This window comes from Giraffa tippelskirchi, chromosome 1 (genome assembly GCF_054371585.1).
Source record: "Giraffa tippelskirchi isolate mGirTip1 chromosome 1, T2T-mGirTip1v1.2.pri, whole genome shotgun sequence".
Taxonomy (NCBI): Eukaryota; Metazoa; Chordata; class Mammalia; order Artiodactyla; family Giraffidae; genus Giraffa; species Giraffa tippelskirchi.
Genome location: NC_137275.1, coordinates 113,055,702 through 113,081,275, shown reverse-complemented (window position 1 = coordinate 113,081,275; position 25,574 = coordinate 113,055,702). Strand labels below are relative to the sequence as shown.

Sequence of the window (25,574 nt, the reverse complement as noted above, 5' to 3'; positions counted from 1 at the left end):
TGCCTGTTGTTCTCTGAGGTTTTATCAGTGCTCTGTCACATGATTCAGTTCAGTCTCTCAGTCGTGTCCGACTCTTTGCGACCTCATGGACTACAGCACGTCAGGCTTCCTGTCCATCACCAACTCCTGGAGCTTGCTCAAACTCATGTCCATTCAGTCGGTGATATCCAACCATTGCATTCTCTGTTGTCCCCTTCTCCTCCTGTCTTCAATCTTTGCCAGCATCAGGGTCTTCTCCCATGAGTCAGTTCTTCCCATCAGATGGCCAAAGGATTGGAGTTTCAGCTTCAGCATCAGTCCTTCCAATGAATATTCAGGGTTGACTTCCTTTAAGATTGACTGGTTTGATCTCCTTGCAGTCCAAGGGAGTCTCAAGAGTCTTCTCCAACACCACAGTTCAAAAGCAACAATTCTTCAAATCTGCCACATGATAAGTGGATCTCTTTCCTTGACAATCAGGCCCTTGTCAATTAAGTGGCAGCAACCATTGGAAATCGTTTTAACAAAAATGTGCCAAAGGGGGAAAGTCTGTGTGGTGTTTTCACCTGGGACTATTGCCACGATGCCCTGAACTCTCAGGTAGGAGGCATGCTAACTAATGCATTGGTTGCCAGCGTACGCGGTAGCACTCAAGAATCTCTCTCAGTAGAAGTGCGGTACCTCCCCAGCGTCTTGTACAAGTAATATTCTTGAGTTTACAAAAAGCATCATCTGGTTTATAAGTGGATTGAAAATGATCTGAAAAACCCCATGTTATAAAAAGTAAAAGCTCCGATTTCCATTCAGAATAACTGTTTCTTGATCTTTCTCAATAAGAAGGATGCTCGTCATGGTTTCAAATGTTAAATTTATGGATGGACTTAACAGTTTTCCTTTTTACTGAACTCACAGAAAACGGTTAAAGCTAAACAAACATCCTGTCCCAACTTCCATCATTGTTAATTTCTTTTTTTTAGATTTTTTTTTTGATGTGGACCATTTAAAAGTCTTTATTGAATTTGTTACAATATTGCTTCTGTTTTATGTTTTGGTTTTTTGGCTGTGAGGCGTGTGGGATCTTAGCTCCCCCACCAGGGATCGAACTCACATCCCCTGCATTGGAAGGTGAAGTCTCAACCACTAGACCACCAGAGAAGTTACCCCATCATTGTTAATTTTTAATAAATGTTTTTCAACCTAAACTGAACCTCGGGGTCAGATTTTGAAGAAATAAATTTGTGACAATTGACTCCTTCTATTGTTAGTACCTTGATTGCTCATAAATAAGAATTTAAACTTCAAATCTGATATTTTACCATTTAGACCTACAAAAATTGCAGTTTCACAGTATTCAGAAAAATACATTGCAGCTGTAGTGAAATGTTCTCTGAAGCAGTATCGTATTCTAGCTATTAGCAGCTCCATTCAGGAGTTTTAACTCTCTCTTTTATATTCTTAGAAGCACATCTGTATGTGGCAAGCGCTCAAAGTGTTCTTGTTTGTGGGTGCTCATCACAGTGCCTGCCTGCTTTGAAATTCTGCTGCTGGCTCTGTACCACCAGGTGTGGGTGAAAAGGATCAGATACGTCATATTTGATGAGGTAGGCTTGAGGTTGTTTCTCTGGGCTGATTTCCTGGTTGCATCAGCGCTACACTGAAGATGTTTGCTGCTTCAGGGCTTCGTCGTCTGTGTGGAGTTTCTGTTGGGTGGCAGGGGACACCGGCTTCTCCGTGAACCACAGCAGTCTGTCTTTAGGCTCCGTTTTCCTGATCTGGCTCAGGACCGGGTATCTGTGTCTGCGGGCCTCTGGATGGCAGAGGAGCTGTCTGTGGTGACCACGGTTTCAGGGGAGCCGAACTAACCACCAGGACATAGGTTTTCCTGGGCAGAGATTCCAAAATACAATCTTTGATCCCTAAAGCAAAGAATTGGGCCTCTAACAAGGATGTCAGTTACATAAGTTATCTTTTCACTTGTGGTCCCAGCAGGAAACCAATGACATACTCAGAACAATTCAAGAAGAGCATTTTCCAAAGGTGTGTGTATAGTCGGGAGGGGGCACTGTGGGGTTAGTGCAGTAATGCCAGGCAAGGAGCCCATCCCTTAGCCTAAGGGGACAAGGCAAAGATGCGGTCCTTGAGGCCCACAGGGAGGTTCTATGCGTGCTGGCCGCTTGGGGAGGGCAGCTGCCTTAGTGAGGGTGGCGGGGGCGGGGGGAGGCAGGCAGGGGGGCACAGCTGGCTCAGGGCAACCCTCCAGGAAGGGAGCTGGTGGCACTAAGACCTCATCCTCATTCCCCTCAGGTCTCTTGCCCAGGCTCTCATTCAGCCAAATCCGATGGACCCAGAGAACCCCGGAACCTTTTTGAAGTAGCCTCAGTGGCTCAGTTTCCCAGGGCAGAGAGAGCAGGATGGAAAATAGACATTTATAGGGCAAATGAAGGGTGCTGAGAACGTTTTTACAGCAGAGTGAGAGTATTTATTCAGAGAGGCTTACAGCATTATAGAAGAATTCTTCCGCTCTAAGGGGCTTTCGGCTTAAAGGGGAAATGATGATAAGCCTGTGTTTCGCTTAACTTTTCCTGTGTGAACTAGGAGCCACCAAGCAGGCTGTATTTTTGATTTGTTTGAAGCTGACTTCTTGTGTTTATTTCTGCTCAATCTGTATACGCTGAATCTTGAAGGCCTTGAATATTCACATTTGGAAAACATCCAACAGCTTTGTCTTTGTACTCCAGGGCCTTGAACTGTACTCTTGTCTCCAAGCTCTGAAATGGAGTGACATGGGGGACCTCAGCTTCCCCAGCTTTTGTAAGGGTAAAGCTGGAGGTCTTTGGAGACTGATGGTTCTTCTGGCAGAGTCAGGGAAGAGTGCCATGTGCACAGATTGTAAGGCCACCATTCAGCTGTGTTATCTGACTGTGTGTGGTCAGTCCCTCAGTCATGCCTGACTCTTTGCAACCCCATGGACTACAGCACGTGTTCCCTGATTAGCAATAATCTTTTGATTTTCAGACTACCTGCCCCTTGTTACAAGCTTCTACATTACCTGACTTCCCACCCTCCCCTCCCCTCCCTGTCTCCTCAGAGCAGTTCTCTCAGGGTCACTTGAGAGGCTGTCTCCCGGGCTTGATGCCCTAAAAATTCCCACCAAATGAAACATAACTCTCACCATGTTTAGTTTTTAACTAAAACCGTGTCCTGTGATGTGATTATTCACATCCTTATTTCCTTGCTCACCATAGGGAGTGGTGGCAGCTCCATGGCTACCAGATAGCAGGTATTGCTGTTCCTGGGCACTCTCGGGGCTCAGAAATTCACATTTGGAGGGCAAAATTAGAGGAAAACTTATATTTTATAAGTTGACACCACTTTTGAGAATCTTCCCTAAATCTAGTTCCATTTGCTTATCGGGTCAAAGGACGTTCATGCATTCAGCATAGAAGCAGTGTCTCCACAATGCCAGGCACTGTGGGTGTGGGAATGCCCAGGTGTGAGCCACAGAATCACTGGGCAAAAGGGATCAGACAGCTGAGCATACGTGTGACTGTGGCAGCCCACTTCCCTGCATATGGTGATGAGAAGGGGCAGCCTGTCTGACTGTGATGATGGCCAGCTGGGGGATAGGTGCAGCCTGAGGACAGCTCTGCAGTGCTGGTGGGAAGAGTCTTCCAGTGGGTGACTCTGAACCGAACTCTACAAGTCCAAAAGGGGGTAAGAGCATTCTAAGCAGAGGGAACAGTGTATGTGGAAGCTCTGGGGTAGGAAATTTGTGTTCAGGTGACAAAGCGAAGTCCGGTGTGTCTGGAGAGAAGTGAGTGCACGAAGGGAGAGAGGCTGGAATGCGGCTGGAGAGTGGCTGGTGAGGGTGGGAACCCCCAACACAATGTTCGCCCTGTTCGGGAGTCTGTATTTTGTTCCACATGTAGTGGGAAGATATTGAGAAAATGTAATTGGGGACGTGGCCTGATTGAGTTCATCCTCGAGACGTGTCTATTGGCTATGATGTGAAGAGTGCAGGGGTGGGCCCAGGGGAGCTGGGAGGTCAGCCAGGAGGATATTGTAGATGACCTGGGGGCCATGAACGTGGAGAAAATGCTTAGATTTGAAAGATATTTTGGGAAGTAAGATACAGAGGAATTATTGATGGATTGGTTATGGGAATTAAAAGAAAGTGTGTGTCAGGATTTTGTGTTGGCTAGATTTGTCAGTGTTTATGTAAACTTGGCATGGTTGGCCAATATGAAACGATGTATGATGATGATGCAAGCTTCCAGGTCTTATTTGCATCTGCTATTTTTAAATCAACTGGAAAGTTATTTAATTTATTTAAACTAAACTAAAACAACAAGTAAAAGCCATTCACCAATTTCTCCCACACCCACTTCTTGTAACTACATATGTGTTCTCTATATATTTGAGCTTGTTTGTGTGTGTGTGTTTTAAGATTTCACATGTGAAATCATTTTTATGTCTGACTTATTGATTTATTTCACTTAGGATAATGCCCTTGATGTCCTTCCATGATCACAGATGGGAAGATTTCATTCTTTTTTGTAGTTAAATAATATTCCATTCTATGTATACATACTACAGTTTCTTTATCCGTACATCCATCCTTCAGTGAACACTTACGTGGCTTCCTATCTTGGCTGTTATACATAGTGCTGCAATAAACATGGGGGATGCATATATCCTTTTGTTTTCTTTGGATAGACACCCAGAAGTGGAATTGCTGAATATAATTGCAGAATATGGCAGTTCTATTTTTAGTTTATTGAGGAGCCTCTGATACTGTTCTGAATGGCTGTAACCATCTCACATTCCCTCTAACAGTGTACAAGAGTTCCTGTTTCTCCATACCCTCGCCAACAATATTTTTTTTAATGTGTTTACTTAGTCTCTGAGCAATGGACATTCAGATTGCTTTTTAAAATATTTTTGTTTATTTTATATTTTTATTTTTTGGCTGTGCTGCGTCTTCACTGCTGCATGGACTCGTCTCTAGCTGCGGCGAGTGGAGGCTTCTCTCTAGTTGTGGTGCACAGGCTTCTCATTGCAGTGGCTTCTCTTGATGTGGAGCATGGGCTCTGGGACATGAGGGCTTCATTTGTAGCACATGGGCTCAGTAGTTGCAGCTCCCGGTCTCTAGAGCACAGGCTTAATTGTTGTGGTGTGCAGGCTTAGTTGTGCCTTGGCTTGTGGGATCTTGCTGGATCAGGGATTGAACCTGTGTCTCCTGGATTGGCAGGTAGAATCTTTACCACTGAGCCATCAGGGAAGCCTCCAGCCAACACATTTTATGTGTGTTCTTTTTGGTGGTGGCTGTTCTGACAGGTGTGAGTGATATCTCATGTGGTTTTGATTTTCATTTCTCAATGATGGGTAAACTTGAGCATCTTTTCATGTAACTATTGGCCATCTGTTTGTTTCCTTTGGAAAGACATCTTTCAGACCTCCTGCTCAGTTTTAGTGGAGCATTTTTGTCGTTAATAGGTCCACTGTCTTGGTGGGGAAATTGGAGCAGAAATCTGGGAGCATCTCATCATTATCTGCTGCCCCTTCCTGACTCTTTCTGCTACCATCAGCAACCCGGAGCATCTGACTGAGTAGGCCTGAGCTTTAGTCTAGATAGAATACTTATCTGTTTTGAATGTTTGAATGTCATCATTTCTATATGTGTTCTGGAAAGTTCCATAACCACCTGATGAATCTCTTATCTCTGAATATTCAGGGAATACACTCACCCCTCCTGGCAGGTGCTGAGCAAGGCCACACTCTGTAAAGGAAAAAAACCAAGGGTTCCCCCAGCTGGATCTGCAGTTGAGTAGGAAATTTCCCCCGTATCTCAAGAAAGGCTCACCAGAAGTGATTGATTTATTTTTCTTTTTCTTTGTCCTTTTGCAAAGAAATAAAATTAAAATAGTATCATCGCTCCCCTGGAGGCTCAGACAGTAAAGAATCTGTCTGCAATGCAGGAGACCCAGTTTCCATCCCTGGGTCAGGAAGATTCCCTGGAGAAAGGATAGGCTACCCACTCCAGTATTCCTGCCTGGAGAATCCCATGGAGAGGAACCTGGTGGGCTAGAGTGCCAGAGTCCAGCTCCAGCGGGTCCAGGGGTTCCTTCAGGAAGGACGACGTCGGCGATGCGAAATGAGAAGACACAGCGAATCTTGGCGTCTCCAAGTGTCTCCCGACTTTATTGTTTTCAAGACAGCTTTTATATTTTTAGTGGTACATAGAAACAAATGTAAAGTGTAGAGTCATACCAAATCAGCTTAATGGGTCGGCAGTTTTGACCATTATTGAAACTGTTTGCATCTGTTAGTTACAAAAAGTTTCATTTTGTTTACATCATCTTCTGGCCCGGGGGAACACCCCGCGACTCTCCATTGACAGGGGTCGACCAGCCAGAACACTCCTGCATCAGGCACAGCAGGAAAGAATTCATCAACAGAAAGCCTCAAGGCAAAACCTGTCTTCCGTAATCCATCCCACCCCCGGAGCCCAAGGGAAAAGAATGTGGTCCCATAAGGTCATGGTACAGCAAGCTGAAACAATGTAGCGCAAACGTCAGTTCTTAGCAAAAATCACCAGCTAAATTAACAATTGTCTTATTATTTGTATTAAAGCTAAACTTTTATCTCTAACTATTATGCTTTCATTATATAGGCTAAATACGTTAAGAGCAAAAACATAGTGAGTAAATATAGACTAAGTAACAGTTTCATAAAGCAATATTTCTTATATTTCCTAATAAGCCTTCTTTCCTACCAAGGGTTCTGTGCCCATTGGGGCTTTCTGTGCGGAGGCTCTCAATGCTGTTTTATTGTTAAGGAGCAGTCATGCACATTAGCTCCAAAGGCACAGGCACTCTTGTTAAACAGACTAAAATGCTAGCAAGGGAAGTTTAGATTAAAATACTCTATATCCTAGATAATCTAACAGGGTGCCACCGTTCGGGGGCCGTATCGATCAGGGTTCCACATTGATCTATTTAGGAAGAGATCAGGAAAGGCCTTTTACCTAAGTCACAGAAAATAAGAAGAGGTTTATTATAGCAAGCATCAGAAAGAGAGATATCATCTTTAAGGTGAGCGCTGAGACAGCCTTCCTTCCGAGAATCCCTGAGGCCTGAGTTACTCTGCTCATCAGGTCTTCTCCTCATGACTCTGTCATGGGTGGGATCTCGTGAGCTGGGTACCGGCACTACAGTCTGTGGGGTCGCAAAGAGTCAGACACGTTGATTGAGCAACTAACACACACACATAATGACACAGTCTGCCATGGACCTTGAGACTTCTTATGTTGTCCCAGTTTACAGATGTTTGGAAAGATAGGGGAGCCTTATTAGTTGAAAGCCCCATATCATTTTTCCATTGTGCTGGATCTTTGCCCACTAACAACAATTATAGCAAAGACTCTGATTTGCCAAGTGCCTTTCTAAGTACTTTGCATATGTTGATTTGTCTTAGATGGCCAACAACCCTTATGATTTATTATTTTAATTGCTGCTGTTAGGTAGATTTTCTGACTGCTATGATTATTTCCTTTTAAATATGAAAAACAAGGCACAGAGAGATTTTATGATTCAACCAAGAGTCTCAGCCCATGGTAAGGAGGCTGGGATTCAACCTTAGGTCATCTGGCTCCAGGGTCTATTCATTTATGTACAAGTTTTAAGGCACATAAAATTTTCTGTATTTTGAAGTACTTGATATTTCAGGAAGTGGTTCCATGTTCTGCATAAGTAATATGTAATTAAAATTTTTAAGGTGGCTACAATCTGTAAAACGGTACTGGAAACAAGCAGACAGTATGATTGAATGAAGTATTGCTTCTAAAAGAAATGCCAGCTCCTGTGCCAGTTCCCACAAGAACTACTTGCTGATGAAGCAGTCATATAAAGTGAGACTTGGTAGGTTTGACACATTCATAGGAATTTTGTGTCTTCCTTTCAAGTTATCCCATCCTTGTGTGTCCATTCATTGGGAAATTCTTGCTCTTCACTTCCAGCGCTGTATGAAGAGAGATACGATGACTTAGAGAAGTACATATGTTCAGTGAGCAATCGTGACATTTCCTTTGACCATTTTCACCTGTGTGCTGCGTTGACAACAGACCATGTGAGTGATACTTCTGCCATGTTTGTTCTGAGCAAAGGCTATTATTTATGTCATAATGCAGAGCTGCCTGGGTGGTACTCATCAGAATTACAGAATCAGTACTTTTAACAGATATTTAATCTGAGTTTTAAAAGCAACAAGAATAACTTCCTAGTTTTTATCTATTCCTTAATGGTGTATGCCTCTGCAAAGCTTAAAAATGACTGAACACTTTAACCTGAAGTTTTTTGGGGTTGATTTTTCTTTATTCTTGGATGTTATCTTTGCCCATTTTCCTTCTTCTCAGCACCCATGTCCATCCATCCACCTTTTTGGACACTGTCTCTTCTCTTAGTGCAGCTACAACTTTGTGTGGACAGTGTCTCATACACGTGAGAATTTGATCACTGTGAATTAGGTTAGACGAGGAAAAGATGCTTTTCACTGACATAGCAATCACAGGGTGATGTTTTGGTGATAAATCAGTAAGGTGGAAGTCTTAAGGAGACCTCATTTGGGGCTCTGGGGTTTGAGTGGGAGAAGATTTCTTAATTTTCCTTGCATTTGTTTTCCTTTTCCATTCTATTCTCAGGATGTCCCATTAAAGCTTTGGTTGCCTCTCAAAGTGATAATTAGGCAACAGTTCTGCTTCCAAGACTGAACAAGTTAAATATACTCTAAACTCTGTTGTCAGATGAAGCCTTCTGATCTGACAGTTTTTAAGTCACATGCAGTTTTCTTTAGTTACAATAGTTGATGTCCTATGGAGTAGTTCCAAGTTCTGCCTGAATGACATATATATCAGAAACCTAACTTAGGTAAAAAAAGAGGATAATTCTGATCCTGCTGAGCCTCTGATGGCTTTCTTTTGCCAACAGCCAAAGGCACAGCTCCTTGGTCAGGCTTCCGAGGTCTTCCAGAACCCAGCCCCATGTGCTTCTGCTCATCTACTTGATGGATTTTACTGGACGCCCTCATGGTTTATCTGTAAACTGGAGTGTTTCACCACAGAGGCACAGTACAAGTTGTCCAGACCCTGTTCATCTTTGATGGCTCTTCTCATGGGAAATCTCTTCAGAATCCTCTGTGACCTGCTTAGCTGGAGGGAGTCTTCTCTCCACGCACCTGGTCTGTATTTCCTGTCTGACAACAGTCGTGGTTGGCTTGCTGCTGAAGTTCCTTAACAGCTTGTCTTCTTACTGGAATAATTCCTTGAAGACAGATTTTCTGCCCTTGTGGTTTGTAACTAGCTGGATTGAAATGTTTGTTACATGAATATAGACACCCAGAGGGAGCACATACTTTGGGTTCTAAGGATTTTACGTATCTTGTCTCCTTTAACCTTTGCAACAATAGGATGGACGCCTTACCGATACTCCCGTTTGACAAGCGAGGGAGGTAGGGCAGAGAGAACCTGTACTGCTGAGGAAGGGGTGGGGCTGGGGTGCAGTCTCACATAGATGACTCCAGAGCCTGCAGTTTCATCTCTGTGTTCCGAACAGACTGGTGGACAGATGCGTGAGTGAGGGACTGAGTGAGAATCACGTTATGGCCTTTGGGCTGTGACGCAGTAGCTTCTAAAAGCAATGGAATGAGTTCAGTGCAGTAATTTTCCAATAGGATTTTATTAAGGGACTTTCTTTTTTGTGTGGCAATGGCTCCATCTACATCTAAAGAAAACTGAAATGTGGGTGAAATTCCTGTGACCTAACTCATACCCCCAAACTGGAGTAGTGATGATAACCCACACATAGATAACAAGTCTCCTTTCTCTGTGTCCATCTCCTCTTCTCTTCTCTTTCCACCTTGTCACTAGGCATTTCAGTGCAGCATTTACACAGTCCTCTGTTCTGTGTAGATGGTTCAGGGCAGGCTGTCTTTAGGTGGCAGTGAGCACAGGGGTTGGGAGAACTTGGTGAGGTTGGCATCTTGCTCCAAGTGCCTGTCTGCTACTATCTCAGTGGCTGTTAATGGATGGCTGGGAAGCGGCTCCAGCTACTCTAACCCCATGTGACTCCTGCAAAGGTCATGCTGCTGCATGAGTCTCCTTTTTCAATAGGAACCCAGCTTGGACGGCATTAAAAGTGTATGTTGACAGTTGTGTGTTTAGTGTGTGTTCATATGGAGTGTTTCCTAAAGCATCAGTGGTAAAAGGCATGGCAGCCTCCCTGAGCAAGGAGGTGATCCCTGATCTTGTGTAGTAGACCTCAGGTGGACGTGAGGAGGTTGGGTGGTGAGGCAACATGAACAGAAGAGCTGTCCCCATAGGTGTCTGCGCTGTGGCTCTGCTGTCACACGGGGGCTCCAGAAGGAAGGGCTGAGTAGGTTTAGGGCCTGCCTCCATGTGAGGTTCATTTCTGGCACGGGGTGGAGTCCAACTTTGTCCCCAGCTATCTGGCCACTCAGGGACAGCTGTCGGGACGGGGGTGTCAGCCCCAGCAAGTGTGGGAGGGGCTGCGCATCTTTCTGCTGCCTGTGGAACTGTGCTTCCTGTCATCTGTGGGGTTGCGGACAGTGCGATTTGCCAAAACACCATCATGGTGTGATGCTGCATGTTCATAAATGAAGGAGGGTGTGAGCCTGTGACCTTTTATCTCTCTTCCTTGTCTCCCTGGGCTGGCTCATTAGTTGTCATACAGTGAACGCCAGCGGAATGGAATGATGTGGCCCAGCTTTTGGCCACAGAGATTGTTAAACTGATTAAAAAATGAAGACCTGTAAGTTGGTCGGTCATGTGGACAGTTGAGGCCTTGGGCACATGCTGGGTGTTTTCCTAGGCCTGTGCCACGTGTTGTCTAACTTAGTTCTGATGGCAAAGGCAGTACTTCTCTCCACCGTGAGAATAAGGGCATGCAGGCTTTTGTAAGAGGCTAAGAGCCCTAAGACGGAGAAGGCAATGGCACCCCACTCCAGTACTCTAGCTTGGAAAATCCCATGGACTGGGAAGCCTGGTAGGCTACGGTCCATGGGGTCGCTAAGAGTCGGACACGACTGAGCGACTTCACTTTCACTTTTCCCTTTCATGCACTGGAGAAGGAAATGGCAACCCACTCCAGTGTTCTTGCCTGGAGAATCCTAGGGACGGCGGAGCCTGGTGGGCTGCCGTCTATGGGGTCGCACAGAGTCGGACACGACAGAAGCGACTTGGCAGCAGGCAGCAGCAAGAGCCCTAAGAAACCAAATGCATTCTAGTGACCAAACCAGAACAATTCTATCTTAAAAATTATGATAGTTCTTGGATTTATTTTATTTAGGCAAGATATTGTTGTTCAGTCGCCTAGTCATGTCCAACTCTTTGAGACCCCATGGACTGCAAGTTGCCGCTTTTACATAGTAATAATAAGAGAACAAATGCTCACATTTCAAAGTAACGTATTCAAATAGTATTTGGCAAAAAGCAATTTTTTCTGTTCAGCTAGTTCACTGCTCAGGTTGAGATGCTGAATTGTGGTCCAGGCTCTCACCTACATTCTGTTGATTTTTACCACCTCAGTCAAAGCCTGATTGATTATTTTAATTGAAGTATGTTTGGCATAAAACCTTGTGTAAGTTTATGCAGAGTGTTGATTTGGTACATTTATTTTGCAATATGATGGCCACTTGTGTCAAGTCTGAATCCTCATCCTTTTTTTTTTTTTTTGTGGTGGGACAATTAAGATCTAGTCCCAGCATGTTTAGGGCTCCCCAGGTGGCTCAGTGGTAAAGGACCTTCCTGCCAATGCAGGTTTGATCCTGAGTCAGGAAGATCCCCTGGAGGAGGAAGTGGCAACCCACTCCAACATTCTTGCCTGGGAAATCTCATGGACAGAGAAGCCTAGTGGGCCACAGTCCACGGGGATGCAAAGAGTCAGATATGACTGAGTGACTGAGCACATATCCATCCTCAGCTTGTTTGGTGTCATAATACAGCTTTGTTGTCTGTAATCACTGTACTGGGCATTAGCTCTTCAGGTCTTACTTATCTCCTAGTTTAAAAAGTCCAAAACCTTGTGCTGAGGTGTTTGTCTTATTTGCTTTTACTGCAGTCTGTAAGGTGGCAATAGAGGTACTTGGATCCTGCGTTGTAGATGAGGAACCATCATTTAGAGGTGGAATTAGAATTAGATTTTCTGATTCAAACTTGACTGTACTTTCCAGCCTAACAATTTTTTTCAACTGTATTATTTGAAGTGGCTTTTTCTTAGCCCTGAATTTCCAAACCTGAGTTTCATAACTTAGTAGCTGTTTATTAAAACACATTCCCTATTGTCAAATAACTTTGGAGAAATCTGTGTACATAGCCCCTTCTTGAAGACATAACCTTTCCAATGAGAAACCTTAATGAAGCCTATTCATAAACCAACTCCCCGTACTCCAACCTCTTCTTTTGAAGGAAATCTGCTAGCATTTCAGAGATCATAGTTTCACAGGCAGTGGATTCATAGCAATAGTGGCTGAATCCAACAGAATTTACTGCAATACAAGCTTTTGGAGAACGGGAATTTTAAATTTATATTTTAAAATATCTGAGGAAAAATGAATGCCATGGATATCCAGAGGGCTTAAAGCAGAACCGAGTCAGTGACCTGAGGAGAAGTTTCCTTGAGTGTTGTGAAGGTGACCTTCAAGTGATCTTAGGACTTGAGAAAGTCAGACTTGCCCCTTTCAGGCTGGTGCTCAAAAGCCAGGAACCATATTCATAATGAAATCAGTTTCACTTCTGGTGCCAGGGTGGAAGCTGTGTGTTCTTATCTGAACTCAGTTTGCAGATCTTTTAGACACCCCCTCACCTCTACCCTTATAGAGAATTGGCCCAGCTGCAAGGTCTAAGGAAATATAAGAACTTTGTGGTGGCCTTTTGGGTTTTTTCCCTCTCTTAGTAAATCAGGGACACTTTTGGTTAGTACTGTGTTTGCATCAAGCATTTTAGATCAGGGATAGTTGCAGTGTCTGGGTTCATGATAGTGACTCTGAAGCAAAGGATAGAACTTCAGATGAAATAGAAAGAATATTAAATTTTTCAATTTTATTTTAAATGGAGGTTGAAACGTTTGGATTCCCTTCTGATCTTACCCTTTCACCTTGAGAAATGGTCTAGCTTTATGATACCACGTTTGAATTCTGGAAAAGTTGTCTCAGGGCTCAGGTAAACAGTAATTCTGCAATTGTTTTTGAACTGATTATAGTGGATGGTAACTGCCATTCACAGAGATGAGCTATCACCCTTCCTAATCGTCTGATCTTTGAAAATCACCAGTGGATTCTTTACAAAATAAGATTGCTCCTCCCCTGACAGCCTTCCGCCTCACAGTTTGTGTTTTCCTGTAACTGGGCAGAAAGCCCCTCAACTCCTGACCTTGCTTCCTCTTCTGCTTTCTGGGACAGGACCACCCTTCCATCTCCCCCAGTGTGTGCCGGGTCCCGGGTTCTATTCTTGCCTTCCTCTCCTCTCATGCCCCTTCCTTCTCTCTGCCCATCTGTGTTCACCTCCTGGTTGGTTTTGCTGCACTCTTCTGTAAGGGTTCACCATCCTATTAGGTTTATGCACTAGGAACGATGGGGAGACGGTTCGCCCCGTTTGCAAGACACTTGTAACTCTGTTCATATCTGAGACATATCGTTGAGAAGCACTTGGATTTTCTTGCATGATTTTACTGAATTTAGTGGCACGCCTTTCCAAGGAGTTGTGTCCAGAGGAATTCATTCATTTTAAGAATAAAATAATCATTAGGAAGATGGATGCTAGAAAGTATGAAGAGAGCTTAAAGGCAGAATCGACAAGCTAGGTGAAGAATGGCTGTGCCAACGAGGTAATTTGCACACGTGTTTTGAATGAAACATCTCTGTGTTCTTGTGCAGTCATGACTATTGTCTGGACTTTTTAATCTTCAACCTCCATTTTAGGATTTTCAGTTGAGCGTGAAGTCCAGTGGTTCTGAGACAGACCAGAGAGAAAGGACCTTGGTCCTTGACTTGTCCTCTGTCCCCACCCCCAACGTGTGCTCTGAGTTCTGACGGATGCAGGCAGAGGGAGCCCTTTCCATGGACCAGGTCGTGAGGCCCAGACAGTGTGGGACTGGAATTACAGTGATAATAGCTGAGAAGAGCTTTTGACTTCTTTATCCCTTTTTCAGAAAGCTTTTTTTTTTATTTTATGACTTTTGTTTTAATTTGCAGAAACTATTTTTGTGTTAAAACCTTAACCCGGGGTCATATGAGTTGTGCATATTTATTTTAAGTAAGTTGATGATCTTTTTTATTTTGGTGTTTGCTTTGTTGTCATATATTGAAGTTTCTGATTTTTGGGGTGTGACACATGTTAGACTTCTCAGATGAGCTTTGCTCATTATCTTTTAACTTAGATTTTCTCCTCCTGCTGAGAAACATAGTTTTATTTTAATGCACTTATTTTGCCGAGAAAACCCTTCAAAATGTATTTATAAGAGATTTTTACATGATAAAGAGAGAAACTGATTCACCCCATCTGCCGCCACAGTGAAAGTAGCATTGTTTACCAAATAATCCTCTTCCTGACTGATTTGTGTTGTCTTAAAAAGTCGCATGTTAAATTGCACCTGCGTGCATGGTTATTACTTTTTATCTTTTTGTTCTCTAGTGTATTTCTTTAGTTCTTTTGCAATGTTTTATCTTATACTTTCATCTTTATTATTTTTGTTACATACTCTATTAAAGAATCAGAGGCATATAGATTAGATAGTGATGAATATGTTTTATCTAGAAGCAAGCACTCATGTCTTCATTATGCAAAACGTAAAATAATTTTATTTTCCCTGCTGCAGGCCAGAATGGTCCTGGAGAGTCTTCCTCCTCCTTCAGTCTGCCATTGTTTGTTTGGTTGTTAGTTCAGAAAACATGACAATCATGTTTCCACTTCTCATTGGAAAGCTCAGGGAAATGGAGAAGTTACCTGCGCTGTTTTTTCTGTGAGTCACTTAATTTGTTTGTTTGTTTGTTTGTTTTTTATTAGATGCATTCCTTTAAGGATAAGAGTTATACAAACTTGCCTGTTGTAGTGTTCAATACGAGTTTTGGTTCCCTTTTGTCATCAGAGTACATATTTAAAAACTACACCTTTCCAGTTCAACTTTAAATGTTATCACCACAAAAGGAAAAAAAGGTAACTTTGGGAGGTAATGGTTTTGTTAACTAACCTTATTATGGTCATCATTTTGCTATATATGCCTATATCAAATTATCGTGTTTTCTTTACCTTAAATGTGTATAGTGTTACATGTCAATTTTGTCTTAATAAAACTGAAAACAAAAAGCACAGAAAAAAGCAAAGGAGGCACTACATTTCAGAGATTTGACCATCAAGAACTCTAACTTACCTCACTAATCATAATAGTCTCTGGTGAAATAAGTCAAACAGAGAAAGACACATACTCTATGATCTCACTTATGTGTGAAATCTAAATAGTCATACAAACGAGTGTACATGGGAAACAAATGGTCACACAGACATAGGAAACAAGCTCATGGTTACCAAAGGGAAGAGGGAAGGTGGGGAGGGGCAAACTGGGAGCTTGGGATTAACAGATGCAAACTATTAATACTATGTATTAGATAGCCAACAAGGACCTACTCTACAGCACAGGGAATTATAGTCATGGTCTTGTAATAACCCATAATGGAGCAGAATCTTCAAAAATACTAAATTACTATGTTGTACAACTGAAACTAACATGATATTATAAATCAACTATACTTCAGTAAAAAATAAAGTCAGGACGTAGATATATTTAGCTAATACTAAGGGTCTTTGGGGGCTTCCCAGGAGGCACTAGTGGTAAAGAACCCACCCGCCAATGCAGGAGACATAAGAGACACGGGTTCCATCCCTGAGTGGGGAAGATCCCCTGGAGGAGGGCATGACAACCCACTCTAGTATTCTTGCCTGGAGAATCCCATGGACAGAGGAGCCTGGCAGGATACAGTCCGCAGGGTTGCACAGAGTTGGACATGACTAAAGTGACTTAGCACGCACACAAGGGTCTTTGATTCTGTTACAAGACAGATGTAAAGGCCAGTGGAATTAAATACAAGAACAACTATAATAACAATAAAAATACATTTTAAAACAGTAGAAACATTTTTTGGTTAATTTTTTCCCCCTGTCTTAAGAGTATACAGGGAAGCACCTCTCTTCTGTAGACAGAGAAAATGTACGGGGGCCAGCCCCTTGCCTGTGGGGTGCCTGGCCCCTCCTCCAGGAACATTCTCCAGGGGGCTCTGCTTGCTGCTGCCCCAGGAGGGGGACTTCTGATCTCCCCAAAGGTGGTTAATGATGGGTCTCTGACCCAGAGCACCCCGTGTGCCCGTTCAGAAGGAAGCTCGTAGCAATGGGTGTTAAATCTCGACAGCTGTATGTCAGTGGCAGCAGTGGCTGCCTGGATGGTTGAGTTGTCTTTATCACATCACTTTCAAGGCATGCCTTCTTTTCCTCTGTTTCCAAGTTTGATTTAGGGGCTGTGGCGAGAAGGGCTGAAAGTGTGAAAAAGTTTCTAGAGCAAAAGCAGGAGCGCAGAAGGCCCCCCAGGGCAGATAAAAAGGCCCACAAAATGGCGAACAAACTGTGCAAAGTGAAAAAAAAATCCATGGAGAAATACAAGACACTGTGAGTATGCAACTCAGCACATTGTGCTGGGAAAGCTGAGATAGTCGCCCGTCCCAGCAGGGCGGCCCCGGGCTGCACAGACGAGTTAGTTGTTGCTTGGACTTGTTTGCTGGCCAGTTCTGTGCTTGGAGAACTGTGTGCAGTGGGCCCCTCTGCCTCGGGGCCCTCATTCTGGGGCACTAGTTCTTGGGGTCTAATTCTGACTCCTCCGGGTCTTAAATGCATCCCCCCGAGCCCCCATCCTCAGGTCCTCAGTGACGTCCTGGTCTCGAAGTGTCCACATCTTCCTTGGATGGTCACAAAGTTCTTCTTCTTGGAACCTGAGCTTGAGGCTCCCCCATATATTGCAGCTGACATTCAGGCTGATACCCTCACCCTCACTCGCTCTTCTTTCTGGGCTGTTGTCCGTGGGCCAGCACGTGTGCGGTTTTGCCCTTCTTCAGGTGCCCTTGCTACTACTCTCATCCGACAGGACTGCACACACGCCTCTCCTGGGGCCGCGTCCCCCTGTACCGTCCCGTAACCTTGGGCCCCCCTTCCCGGTGCCCCCAGAGCTTCTGCTCAGCAGCTCACATCCCCCCCTGAGGCATGCCCGCCCCCCTCCCCCCCAAGCCCTGCTTGGACTTGTCCCTTTCTCCCGGGCTCATGCCGCACTGCAGTACTTGGTGGGTCAGTTGTGAGGCACTGCTCTCTTTCTCCTAAATTGTTACTCCTTCACAGCAGGGACTGTGCATTTTCCTCTTTTTATCTCCGGCTGTTATTTTATGTGGGGTCCTGCTGCTCACCGCTTACAAAATCAATTACATTCTCACAAATGTTGGTAGAAAGGAAAGGTGCTTTTAATCAGAATGCTGGCCATCTGGGAAGAGGGCGGGCTGCGCATCTGCTGGAAACACCTCTGAGATCCTGCTCGGCCGTGAAAGTTTTACAGGGAAGGAGGGGAGTCATCTCACTGACACACTGAGATGGGGGGGTCCATCGCCATCCCCTCCAGGCTTAAGGATGCCTCAGAATCTTCCTCTGGATGTTCTCTTGTTCACATGGTTTGGTCACACAGTTTGCATAATTGCTGAAGGGGAAGCTCGGGAAGAGGTCTGGTCACCTATTAATTACTGATTCTCATTTCTTCTTCTCTGATCTCTGTAGAGAACCAACCAGTCAGGCAACATATCGTGTGTCCAGACTTGAAAGCTGTGCTTGGGCAGAGATGAGCAGAGCCTGGGGCGCCCAGTTAAAAGTCAGAGACAATATAGCTCTGCTAAGAGACAAGGACAGCACTTCCTGCTGAGGAGGGCTTGCTGCAAAGAGCTGCGTGCACAGTCCCAACGCACTGCTGGGCGGGTCACAGCCATTCATAACTATTTTGCAGTGAATAGTAGTTACTTCCTTGAAAGTGGAAACAGCTCTTAGAGCTTCGCTGACTCAGATTTCCCACGTTCTAGAGCAAGTTAGAATCTCCTGCTGACCCTCTGTGTGTCTTCCTTCTCCTGGTGCTTGGTTCCGTGGTCGAGACAGCAGGTGTCGGCCATTTCAGTCTCTAGTCTTCCAACAGTTTTTCTTCAGGGCTCTAGGAGTCATGGTTTCAAGCTGGATTAGTGACCAACAATTCCAACTATAAAACTAAGGAGAATGTTTTTGTGAACTAGGAATGCTGCTTGCCATTGGTACACAGAGGGCGTTGCAGCTCTCAGCCACTGCAGCCAGCCCAATCCCCTGACCCTGCACTTGAGGGCACTCAGGATGGGAGCACAGGACACTGGCCCAGATGTTAGCTGAGTGCACATCAGAGGAGTGACTTCAGGGAGCCCAGACCCTTGCATCTTCCTGTACATAACAGGGTGCTAAATTCCCTAACTTGAGATGTCTGACTTTCTTTAACAGTGGTCTTTTGATGTTCTGACTACCTGGTCTTTGTTGTGAAAACTCGTAAGAATCTTGACTCCTCCCTTTCCTCTTTGGAGCAGCCCCTCAGAGCTATCTGAGACACCACGGGGCCTCCGTTAATCCTCTGCCTGTGCTTTGCTGCTTGTCCTGGCACTGCCACGGGGGTGAGGGGTGTACCAGTGGAAGGGAGTTGGCGGTTTCTCTACTGCTTGGTCAGGATTGCTCACCCATGAAAATAGTTAAATCGGGCACTCGTGAGCACATATTCTCATAGTAGGAGCCATGTGCACAGTCAAGAGTGTCGACTAAAAGATAAAGCACAGCCTACAAGCTGAGAATTTATTCATTTTGTAGACATTCTGAGGACTTAGACCCACGACACAGCATCTCAGATAGCTCTGAGGGGCTGCCTGAAGAGGGAAGGCAGAGGCCAGGATACATAGGAGTTTTTGCAACAAAGACCAGTAAACATCACAAGATTACTGTTCATTAGAGAAAACCGGACCTCTCTAGTTAATGAATGTAGGACTTTTCTGGGTATGAAGATGCAAGAGTCTGGGCTCCACGAATTCACTCCTGTGATGTGCACTCAGCTCTCTGGGGCCAGTGCCCTGTGCTTTCCCATCCTCGTCCCTCAGGGCTCACCGATGGGGGGCTGATTGCAGCGGCCGAGGGTTTGGCAGTGGGCAGCAGCTTCTCTCCTTCACAAAAGACAAACCAAAGAAGGGCCAGAGATGTGCGTGTCTGTGAACGGTGGTTCCCATGAGGAGTGATGGATGACGTGGTCTGACAACAGAGTCCAAGCCAGTGTGTTGGGGGTCGAGTCTTAGGTCTGGTCCCCACGGGGACCTGGACCTCATGCAAGTGATCCGTTGAGGGGTGTGCTTGTGAGGAGCCTGCAGGAAAGTGAGGGGCAGAGAGGGGGTGCTTGTGAGGGGCCCGCAGGAAAGGGAGGGGCAGCAGAGGGGGACTGAGGAGGACGCATGAGGGTGTGCCTGTTGCTGGAATGCTGCCGACCCTCGCCAGCATGGAGGGCTGGGGGTGCTGCAGAATCATGCCGGCCTTGGTCGAGGTGGCTGATTTGTGCACCTATCAGTCAGGTACCGGCTGGGGCCCACCCCCCCACCCCCCCACCCCCCCCAGGAGCCGTTGTACCTTCCAGGCGCTGCTCAAGGCTTTTGTCAGTGGAGGACAAGTATTGTCACCAGCAGCCCTTGAAATCCAAGTTCAGAACCTCTGTAGCATCTGCAGTAGGGGAGGAGGGGGCCTGCACTCTGCCTGTGGAGCCTGGGGGCACCTACCTTCTGCAAGCCTGTTGTCAAAGGGCTTCGAAAGAGGAAGCAGTCATCAGTGTAGCAGGGGCGGGGCCCATACTGGCAGAACTGGGCTGGCAAGAACTGGGGGACATACTGGGAGAACTGGGCTGACAAGAAGGGGGGCCATACTGGGAGAAGTGGGCTGACAAGAACTGGGGGACATACTGGGAGAACTGGGCTTACAAGAACTGGGGGACCATACTGGGAGAACTGAAGGGGGTGCCATACTGGGAGAACTGGGCAGACAAGAAGGGAGTCATACTGGGAGAATTGGGCTGGCATGAAGCCTGCTAGACCAGGAGGAAGGAGGGGACACCTAGAGACGACAGAGGACTTTTCTGACGATGGACACAAGTTCCAGAGGCTGATGAGGGAGAAGACTGGTCCATGGCAGTCCAGGTGTTCGTAGGATTAAACGTTTCGGCAATTCGGGGGATCCGGGAAATCTTGGGCTTCCTGTGATGGCCAGATCTGACCATTCATTACTTAAGATTTGTCTTTATTAAAATAGAGATGAATGAAGCCAGAAAAATCCCAGAAGAATGGATCCAAGCCTACTCCATGAAGCTGAGCATGATAACCTACTCAAGGTTCTTGAGAAGAACTTGGATATCCCTCAGGGCTGCATGTACACGGACCAGAAGGCCATCAATGCTGAGGTCAGCCCTGATGGAACAGTTCTCGGGGTGGTCACTCCACACTCTTCCTACTACTGCTACCTCTGGACAGGGCTGGGTGTGATCCCTCAGCGCCTACCTTTCCAGAGCAGAGCTCCCTGAGCACACCCTGCTGGCTGTACCCGAGCCCGCAGGCCTTGCAGAGCTTGTCTGAAAGGACAGGGTAAGCTTTACAGATGAGTTCTTGCTTGTTAACTGTTAACCCTGCGGTGCCTGCCCTTCCCTTATCTCTTACTGTGATACTATTTTTCACAATCCAAACTCTATACTCCGCTTTCACTTGCCTCCACCGAATATTTCAGTATGTGGATCCAATACACTTGAAATAATGAATATATACACAGTTGTTCAAATGCTGAAGTTTTTTCTGTATTATAGTCAACACATGTCACCAAAAGACATTGACATATCTAAATATGGTATGCCAAATAGCTGTGAAAAAAGGGAACCAAAAAGCAAAGGAGAAAAGGAAAGATATACCCACTTAAATGCAGAGTTCCAAAGAATAGCAAGGAGAGATAAGAAAGCCTTCCTCAGTGATCAATGCAAAGAAATAGAGGAAAACAGTAGAATGGGAAAGACTAGAGATCTCTTCAAGAAAATTAGAGATACCAAGGGAACATTTCATGCAAAGATGAGCTCGATAAAGGACAGAAATGGTACGGACCTAACAGAAGCAGAAGATATTAAGAAAAGGTGGCAAGAATACACAGAAGAATTGTACAAAAGAGATCTTCATGACCCAGATAATCATGATGGTGTGATCACTCACCTAGAGCCAGACATCCTGGAATGTGAAGTCAAGTGGGCCTTAGAAAACATCATTACGAACAAAGCTAGTGGAGGTGATGGAATTCCAGTTGAACTATTTCAAATCCTGGAAGATGCTGCTGTGAAAGTGCTACACTCAGTTCAGTTCAGTTCAGTCGCTCAGTTGTGTCCGACTCTTTGCGACCCCATGAATTGCAGCACGCCAGGCCTCTCTGTCCATCACCAACTCCCAGAGTCTACCCAAACCCATGTTCATCGAGTCGGTGATGCCATCCAACCATCTCATCCTCTGTCGTCCCCTTCTCCTCCTGCTCCCAATCCTACCCAGCATTAGGTCTTTTCCAATGAGTCAACCCTTCGCATGAGGTGGCCAAAGTATTGGAGTTTCAGCTTCAACATCAGACCTTCCAATAAACACCCAGGATTGATCTCTTTTAGGATGGATTGATTGGATCTCCTTGCAGTCCAAGGGACTCTCAAGAGTCTTCTCCAACACCACAGCTCAAAAGCATCAATTCTGTGGCGCTGAGCTTTCTTTACCATCCAACTCTCACATCCATACGTGACCACTGGAAAAACCATAGCCTTGACTAGACGGACTTTTGTTGGCAAAGTAATGTCTCTGCTTTTAAATATGCTATCTAGGTTGGCCATAACCTTCCTTCCAAGGAGTAAGCGTCTTTTAATTTCATGGCTGCAGTCACCATCAGCAGTGATTCTGGAGCCCAAAAAAATATGCCAGCAAATTGGGAAAACTCAACAGTGGCCACAGGACAGGAAAAGGTCACTTTTCATTCCAATCCCAAAGAAAGGCAATGCCAAAGAATGCTCAAACTACCACACAATTGCACTCATCTCACACGCTAGTAAAGTAATGCTCAAAATTCTCCAAGGCAGGCTTCAGCAATACATGAACCGTGAACTTCCAGATGTTCAAGCTGGTTTTAGAAAAGGCAGAGGAACCAGAGGTCAAATTGCCAACATCTGCTGGATCATCAAAAAAAGCAAGAGAGTTCCAGAAAAACATCTCTTTCTGCTTTATTGGCTATGCCAAAGCCTTTGACTATGTGGATCACAACAAACTGTGGAAAATTCTTAAAGAGATGGGCATACCAGATCACCTCACCTGCTTCTTGAGAAACCTGTATACAGGTTAGGAAGCAACAGTTAGAACTGGACATGGAACAACAGACTGGTTCCAAATAGGAAAAGGAGGATGTCAAGGCTGTATATTGTCACCCTGCTTATTTAACTTATACACAGAGTACATCATGAGAAACGCTGGGCTGGAAGAAGCACAAGCTGGAATTAAGATTGCTGGGAGAAAAATCAGTAACCTCAGATATGCAGACAACACCACCCTTATGGCAGAAAGTGAAGAAGAACTAAAGAGCCTCTTGATGAAAGTGAAAGAGGAGAGTGAAAAAGTTGGCTTAAAGCTCACCATTCAGAAAACTAAGATCATGGCATCGGTCCCATCACTTTGTGGGAAATAGATGGAGAAACAGTGAAAACAGTGGCTGACTTTAGTTTTGGGGGCTCCAAAATCACTGCAGATGGTGATTGCAGCCATAAAATTAAAAGCTGCTTACTCCTTGGAAGGAAAGTTATGACCAACCTAGACAGCATATTAAAAAGCAGAGACAATACTTTGTCAACAAAGGTCTGTCTAGTCAAGGCTATGGTTTTTCCAGTAGTCATGTGTGGATGTGAGAGTTGGACTGTGAAGAAAGCTGAGTGCCGAAGAATTGATGCTTTTGAACTGTCGTGTTGGAGAAGACTCTTGAGAGTTCCTTGGACTGCAAGGATATCCAACCAGTCCATCCTAAAGGAGATCAGTCCTGGGTGTTCATTGGAGGGACTGATTTTGAAGCTGAAACTCCAATACTTTGGCCACCTGATGTGAAGAACTGACTCATTTGAAAAGACCCTGATGCTGGGAAGGATTGAGGGCAGGAGGAGAAGGGGATGACAGAGGATGAGATGGTTGGATGGCATCACCGACTCAATGGATGTGGGTTTGGGTTGACTCTGGGAGTTGGTGATGGACAGGGAGGCCTGGCGTGCTGTGGTCCATGGGGTCGTAAAGAGTTGGACACGACTGAGTGACTGAACTGAACTGATAGATTCCCCCTCTTAAGTATGCTGTATGGTATTATTCTTTCTATCTCTGATTTACTTCACTTAGTAATGTTATCTCTTTGTGCTGTTTCCAGCGACACTGTTTTGTTCTGCTTTATGGATGAATAGTATTCCATTTATAGATGTAGCAATATTCATTTTTCTCTGGTTGGAGGTTTTGGTGGATTCTGTGTCTTGATTGTGGTAAATAGTGGTGCTGAGAAAATAGGGGTGCGCAAGCCATTTGGAATTATGCTTTCCAGGTCTTGGCATAGGAATGCAATTGCTGGATCATGTGGTACCCCTGTAGTTTTTAAGGAACTAAAAGTTCCTTAAACTTTAAAACTTAAAAACTAAAGTTCCTTTTCGTTTCCTTTAGCTTTTAAGGAACCTCCATGTATTTTCTGTGCTGGCCGCACCCATTTCCATCGCCACCTAGAGTGACAGAGGATGCCTTTTTCCTGATGCTCTGAGCAGCATTTATTCTTCACAGATCCTTCAGATGATGGTCCTTCTGACCAGTGGGAGGGGATTGCTCATCATAATGTTGATTTGCATAGATTTACCGATTAGTGATGTGGAGTATCGTTCCATGCGCTTTTTTACGTTATACAGTGTGACTCCAACTTTCTGCTTGAAATTGGTTTCTTGTAAGTCTTCCCTGTTTTGAATTCTTCTCGGATGATTTATCCCAGGACATTTCTTGAGGGCAAGAGTCCTTTACAGCCCCACAGGCCTTTTGAATACGAACAGCCCATCAGCACCGGTTTTCAAGTTGTTCCAAAAAAGGGCCACAAGGAGGCAGCATTGTTTCATGCCCCACTCCTTTTGTTTCTTTTTTTCACAATTTAATTTTGTCTATTGGATTTGAGTTGATTTTCAATGTTGTGTTTCTCTGAGGTGTATCGAGTCTGATTCAGTGATTCATAGACATATAGTAGACGCATATCTACATCTATATCCAGGCCCGGCCTCTTCTCGTCATCAGGATTTTTTTCTTAGGCCTGGTAGCCCTTTGGGAGTCAGAGTACCCCCACCCGCCCCACTCCCTGCCTGAGCCCGGCTCTGGGAAGGCCCCAGGCCAGTGTTAAGTCACCCCTTCATGTAAGCATGGGTCAGATGGTGAAGGTTAAAGCAGCAGTGGGCCTGGCTCTGGACACTGTGCCCACGCCTGGCATCATCTCAGAGATGTAGAAGAGAGCCCCTCAGGACCTACAAGAACCAGAAGGACGCTCTCTGTCACAGAGAGCTTCTTAAACTTACTTTATTGGAGTCTAGTTGGTTTAAAGTGTTGTACTGTAAGCCAGTCAACTGTGCTGTCCAGCACAATGACTCAGTTACACATGCGTTTTATGTTCTTTTCCGTTATGGTTTATCCCAGGAGTTTGACCATAGTTCCCTGTCCTCAACAGTAGGACCTGGTTGTTTATTCTTCCTGTAGGTAACAGTTTGCATCTGCTAACCCCAACCTCCCAGTCCTTCCCTCACTCACCCTCTTACACCTTGGCAGCCACAAGTCTGCTCTCTATGTCTGTGAGGCTGTTTCTGTTTTGTAGATGGGTTCATTTGTGTCAAATTTTGTTCTGCACATAGCTAATATTATATACTTGCCTTTCTGTTTGACTTACTTCACTTACTGTGATCATCTCTAAGTTCATCCATGTTGCTGCAAGTGGCATTATTTCATTCTTTTTTTGACTGAGTAATATTCCCTTGCATTTGTACGACATCTTCTGTATCCATTTATTTGTCCATGGACAGCTTCCATGTCTTGGCTGTTGTGAACAGCGCTGCTGTGAACCTAAGGGTTCATGTGCTTATTGAAGTAGACTTTTGACCAGAGTGGGATTGCTGGGTCATACAACATTTCTATTTTTAGTTTTCTGAGAAGCCTTCATACTCTGCTCTGTAGTGACTGCACCAACTTCCCCCCAGCAGTGTAGGCATGTTTGATGGGCAGTATACTCTAAAGACTAAGGACAAAGTCAGATAGTTATATTCTGAAAGGCAGTTTAAAAAATAGGTATATATGGATAGGGGAATGCCACTCCTGTTATAGGTAGTTGATACAATATCAGTTTAAAGTCATGAATATTTTCTCAG

General features: G+C 44.9%; 1 pseudogene; it reads left to right on the top strand.

Moving 5' to 3' along the window:
* LOC145515811 (putative ATP-dependent RNA helicase DDX60) overlaps positions 1 to 25,574 on the top strand; it is a 39,859-nt pseudogene that overhangs the window by 4,237 nt on the left and 10,048 nt on the right.